At 44.2% G+C, this 6,006-nt stretch overlaps 1 protein-coding gene across 7 annotated transcripts in view; it reads right to left on the reverse strand.

Moving 5' to 3' along the window:
- TTLL7 (tubulin tyrosine ligase like 7) overlaps nucleotides 1-356 on the reverse strand; it is a 77,202-nt gene extending 76,846 nt beyond the window's left edge. For 3 of the 7 annotated variants that reach the window (XM_072868305.1, XM_072868304.1, XM_072868308.1), the window contains exon 1: nucleotides 111-355. The gene's annotated coding sequence lies outside the window, so the exon portion shown is untranslated. Of the gene's footprint in view, nucleotides 1-110 lie in introns of all 7 variants that reach the window. The other 4 variants (XM_072868306.1, XM_072868302.1, XR_012043499.1 and 1 more) reach the window with 3 other exon arrangements.
- Nucleotides 357-6,006: the final 5,650 nt, after the last annotated feature.

A 6,006-nucleotide genomic window follows, 5' to 3' on the forward strand; every position in this document is an offset into this window, starting at 1 on the left:
CGCCCGGCAGCCTGTCCCCCGCAGGGGCGGTAGGCGGCGGGCCGAGGGGCGGCGGGTGAGGCGAAGCGCGGGCGGAGAGAGCGAGCGCCCCGCCGCTCCCTCACGGTTACCTGTGGGGGCGGGCGGTGGGAGGCCCCCGAGCACTCCGGTCCTCCCGGGCGGCGCGGGGGAGCCGCGGGGCCAGGCCGGGCGGAGCGTGCTGCGCCTCCCGGGCGGCAGCATCCGAGCCGGCGCCTGCCGAGCCGGGCACTAGCGGGAGGAGGAGCGGGAGGTTACGCGCGGAGCTGGGAGAAACCATTCCCCGCGAGGGGGCACCGCCGGTGGCCGGCCAGGCGGGGCGAGGAGGACGGGCCCTCCCACGCAGGTACGTGCGAGGAGAGCGCCTGAGGAGAGGCGGGCGGTGTCCGCGGAGCGGGGCAGGCAGCGCCGGGGGCGGGGGCCAGCCCCGCCGAGCCGCCGGTCTCCCCCTCCCCGCTCGCGGTGGGAGCGGCCCGCGCTGTCTCCCTGCCCGAGGACGCGAGCGGAGGACCTAGCAACCGCGCGGGCAGCGCCCCGCCAGCCCGGGCCAGCGAGCGGCCGCCGGGAGGCGCGGGCACGCTCCCCGCTCCCCTTCGTGGCCGGGCGCGGCCGTCTGCCTTCAGCCCCTCAGAGCCGGGCCTCCCGGCCGCCGCGGGGCGTGGGGACCCCGGGGCCTGGCTCCGGCTGTCGGGGAAGTGCCTCGGAACCCCTGCGGGGGACTGCCGTGGGCGGGGAGGGGCGCAGGCCGGGGCAGCGCCAGTCGGGCACTGCCGCCTGGCCTGGGAGCACCGAGCGGACATCGCCGTGAGGGGCGGGCAGCCTCCCCGGGCGCCCGCGGGACTCGGTGGCGGCCGCGGGCACCTCCTGCCCGCGCGGGAGCGGCGGGTTGCGCCCGGGCAGGTGGAGGGGCCTGGGGCACCGCCAGAGCGCGGCCCCGGGAGCTGCCAGCGGTTATTTGCGGACAGACTGCCGCTTTGGTGGGACCTGTCGTCACCGGCTGAAACCCCTGGGTCTGTGCTGATTTATGCGCGTTTTCAAACCATTTTTTCCCCTTCCCCTTTGGTCTTTTAAGCAATGTTTTTCCTCCTGCGTGCATAACTGCTGTTTGCCACTCTGAAAGAGCCGTTTCAGTCTTTTGCATCCTAGCATAAGGCACATGACCTAATCAGATAAATGCATTAAAGATTAAAAAAAAAAAGGAGAAACATTTGTCAAATAAAGAGTTTAAAGAATGTTATCAAAAGAATTTAAAAAAAATTTAAAACCCTTTTTTTTTTAAATAAATAAAAGCCCAACTGAAATTTAATCTGTTATCTCAATAGATTATGTAGTATCCTGTCTGTTTATCAAGGTTAGGAGCCAGATTCACAAGCAGTGGAAATCACCACTGCATTGGGTTTAGGCTGATTTATGCTTGCCATGGAACTAGCTGTAATCTTTTGTTGACTTATTCTGGTTGCTAATGTTTGGGTTTTCTTCTGTTTTATGAATTAATTAACTTACTTCATTCATACTATTACATTCTTACATCACACATTCCTCACTACTACATACCTTTAAAATCAATTTCGGTCTACCCTTTTCTGCACAGCCTCTTGGCTAAAATAGGCCTTCCATGAGAATCTCTACAACTACCTTTCTAAGGCAGTTAGAAATAAATATATTCAGTAGGCTTATTTTAAAGTTTTCTTTTTCTTGGTCAGAAAGAACTGGAACAGAGAAAGTTGACAATGTTAAATTATGTGAAGGAAGTTCGTTGACAATTTAATTGCAATTTGATCAGCATTATGGTTTTCGTTCTACTTTAACGTCTTGCAAGGTAAGCTGATATTTTAATAGGAACAGATTGTGGGCTTCTTGCAAATACTAGAATGATTGTTAAGGACAGAAAGCCACATGAAAAATCCTTTAGGGAATCCTAGAGAGATGTCAGACTGTTTTCTCATGCGTGGTATGATGGATTTGTAGCTTGTAAAGTTGAAGAATTTCTTACTTTTTACAGACATGGTATTTTTCATTGGGTTTGATTACAGTTTACATTGTGGTTTTTACTGACACAGAGAAATTATCATTTATTTACCATTCAAACCTTTGTTACACTTGTCAGAAAAAGAAACAGAGGTATAATTTCTGCCCACAAACATGTAATCTTATGGAAATTCATATGCTTGTTTGTGTAGGTAAGTGTTTGTAGGAACAGATCTAAACTTTAATGAAAGAAATCTCATGCTAAAGCAGAGACAATGGGATCTAAGCTTGTCCCCATGTAAGCATTCTTTATTTTTCTCACAGCTATGAGAAAGCTGTGTTACAGGATGCTCTTAGGGAAAGGTTTGATTTTCTTTCCGTTAGTCATTTGGAATGCTGCCACTGACTGCAGATGAAACCGTTTACAAGGTTTACATGCATTGCATGTTATCTCCAGGTCAAAGCTTGCTTCCGGCCCACAGCAGATCCTGCCTGCTTTGTTTTAGCTGTATGTCTGCATTCTGTACCCTAAAAATCAGGTCTCTACACCCCAAAGTCTGAGGTGGACCTCTCCGCTGAGCGAATTATGTTAGATAGTGGGAAGAGCAGCAAATCACAAATGGGAGTTTATGATGAGAGATTTTACCCAGCTGTTGCTTTATACTTCGCAGGCAAACCTGGAGCTTGGCAATGCGACTGTGCCCTGCTCTGCTCCTGGGAAGCTTTTTCTAACAGCCTCGCTTCCAAGGTGCAGCTAATGCTTCCCCTTTCCAGAGGAAGGCTGGTACAAACGGATGCCCGTCTCAGCTGGGAAATCACAACCTATGACACAGCCTCCCAGCAAAGACCAGAGCCTGACAGCACAAATGCTTTTTCTCATCTCCATTCCTGGGAGGTGGGAGGCATTAATCTCTTCCAGAATGTGCTTTTAGTTGTTGTTTCCCAGAAGCAGATCAGATTTACTTTTTTTAATGTGATCTGCATTCTGAATCACTCTGAAAGTAGATGGTACGCGCTAGCTCCATGTTGAAACGTTAGAGCTAACAAAATGTAGTAAGAAACCAAAACAGGGTATTAAATACACAGATGCTTGATTAGGAGCATTAAATAGAGTTTTATTTTTAATATTGAGCTAGTTTAAACATTGAACATTGATGCACTTGAGACAACAGATGTGCCTAGATAATTATTGTAAATAGAACTAGCAATAAAAATACCTTTTATGGCATGAAGATAATCTTATGAATTTCACAAATAAACAAACATAGGCAAAAGAGAAAACTAGAGATCAGGAAGAATGCTTTCTCAGAAATCTACATATTTCTATGAATTTTCTTAGGTTTTTTTCCTGTGTTTCCATCCAGGGATCTTGGGTACCATTATGACTTTTAATTGTTATAGTAGAAGAATGATGTGGGCAATCAGATCAATCCTATCTTTCAGAGAAAGGCTGGTTATTTATTTGAGCACAGTTCCCTATTTCACCTTTCCTGTTATTAGTAACATACTCCCTGAATAATTATGAGCACTGTAATGCTGCATATATGTAATCCATCTCAAAGTCAGTAAATATAATTTCTTCATATTACAAAGAGGATAATTAAATTCTCTAAAGAATATTGGTCTTTGAACAAAGTCACAAAATAGGCTTTGAAATGCAAACCTATTTCTCCTGTCCACTCAACCATCAGCTTACAGAGGTGCAGTAGGATGCACAGTCTGATATGGTACAGAAAACTTGAAGTGGCATTTTGCCTCTGCTTTTGAAACAGGTTGTATCTTCATGCAACTGTTAGTGCTGGGGAATGCCGAAAAGACAGAGTTTCAAAACATTAAAAGTAACAATCATGAAGGTTAAAAGCTTTGAACCAGAACGAGCATGTAGCTGTATAATATGAAACTTAGCTATTCCAAGCATGTTTTCTTCTGTTTGCACGACATTCGTCTTGGAATATATTTATGAAGTAGTTAATTATGCTTTTCTGAACAGGTGTATTTTCCCACTTGCTATAAAACTATGTCCAAACATAGTCTGTGCAGTCAAAAATCACCCATTTCCTAGCGACCGACTAGAAAACATTACCAATGAAGAAACAAGGTTCAGCTCAAGTTCCCTCCCTATGCTTTATATTCCCTCAGGATTCTCACTACAAGACTTCTCAGCCCAACCATATTTTTTGCTTCAAAGAGCAACACCCATTTCTTTTATAATAAGCCATCTGCTCAGTGCGTTAGCAAAATCCATGCAACAACCTCCCAGCACCACCAACACCTGCTAATAGGGGATGGTGTTTCAGGCAGATGCTGCCAGCCTGTCACAGCTTCTTATCTCCTATCTCTCTAATCTTCAGAGTACTCTCTGGGATTATCTCCTGGAAATCAAATGCCCAGCAAGATGGCTTATTATTTTTTTAATATATCAGCAAACATGTGCTTGATTGAGTTCATTGCTGCTGTAAACATCTTTTATTATACAGATCAATGTGAATTTACAAGCTGTAGCAGTATGATACTGACATAAGGTAGCATTTCATATACAATAACTTTTTATAGTCCTGATTACTCCAAACATGCTCTGTGTGAAATTCAGTACTGATGTAAGCAGATACTGTAACACCAAGGGTATCCATAGACTACAGTCAATTACACTCAAGCTTCATGGGGCCCCTTTGGTTCAGGCATGTTTTTGAACAGCTTTAAGACATGAGCACTTCTATTTTTAACTACACAAAAATATCATTTCAGGGTGTCTTTATCTGTTTAGTAATCAAAGCTTGGAGGTTCTTTTTCAAATAATCTCTCCAAGTTCCCATCTGTTGTCTGCTTCTGTTTAAGAAAAAGGGAGTCCCAGAACTTCAGCAGTTTGGAGAGGTGTTTCTTTTTGTTGAGCAGCCATCAAGCCAGTAGAAAAAAATTTCCACTGTATGAAGGCTGTAAGATCAAGCGAGGCATAAGCTGAAGGAAAGTGGAAATTTATTTCTGCTGGTCAACTAAGTTAATGTGGTCATCCAGGAAATAAAAACAGTTTTCATAAATATTCACAAATTGGGGTAAGATCATACAATGTTACTAAAGGCTACCTACGCTATTGCTGGCCTGCAGGCCCAGTAGCAGGGTGTGAGCAGCTCTCCTTTGCAGTTTGACATAGGAGTTAAACCATTATTTAAGCAATATGGTCAGGAATCACTGAGAAGAAAAATGGGAATGAGAGAGATTTCTGCCCCAGCAAAATGGTGCCGTTTCTCATGTAGTTAATGTGTTTTTTCGTAGTATAAAAGTTCTCAGCATCTGTTCAATCCACACCTTACCAGGTATAACTGAAAATAGTTTCACACAGGTTTATTGAAGTAAGCCTGAAGTGATGAGTTCATTAGTTAGATGTATTGCAATGTGAGAACAATTGTGTTATATTGTATTACTATCACCATAACCATTTTTAAGGAAGATAATTGGTATCTAAGCTTTATGACCTAAAGAAGCTCTAAATCTTTTGAAGATGTTGATTCAATTGACAGAGAAAAGTCTGCACTCATTTTCATTATTAGGGTCTCTCGCTGCTTTGTTAAATTTGGGAGAAAAAGAATTAAATCCTTTTGCATGTAATATTAGAATTTGTTTAGCTAGGTTACTATACCTTTGTCATAAGCAAAGCTTTTATTCACTTGACAATACTGTACAAGAACTACTCTCACAACATTCCTAGCAGGTAAATATTACACATCTCCATTAAGGAAATAGATATAGATTCAAATTTATTCCAATGCTGTTGGTTCAATGTCATGTCAGCAATGGATTTGTGCCTATCAGATAAGTACATTGTCAAGAGACACACAGGAGATAATGATATGAAATATGTAACAAGGTTGAGAAAATCTATTTTCAGCATTCATCTAATTTACTTCACACTTTGTATGCTGCTTGGAACATGACCTCTGGAGTTGCTGGCAGAGCAAAGTGCACAAGTCCTCCCAGATCCCATTCGTGTGCTCAATATATAGTTTAAAATCAATTTGTTTTCAT

This window comes from Ciconia boyciana, chromosome 7, assembly GCF_034638445.1.
Source record: "Ciconia boyciana chromosome 7, ASM3463844v1, whole genome shotgun sequence".
In the NCBI taxonomy this organism is placed as follows: Eukaryota; Metazoa; Chordata; class Aves; order Ciconiiformes; family Ciconiidae; genus Ciconia; species Ciconia boyciana.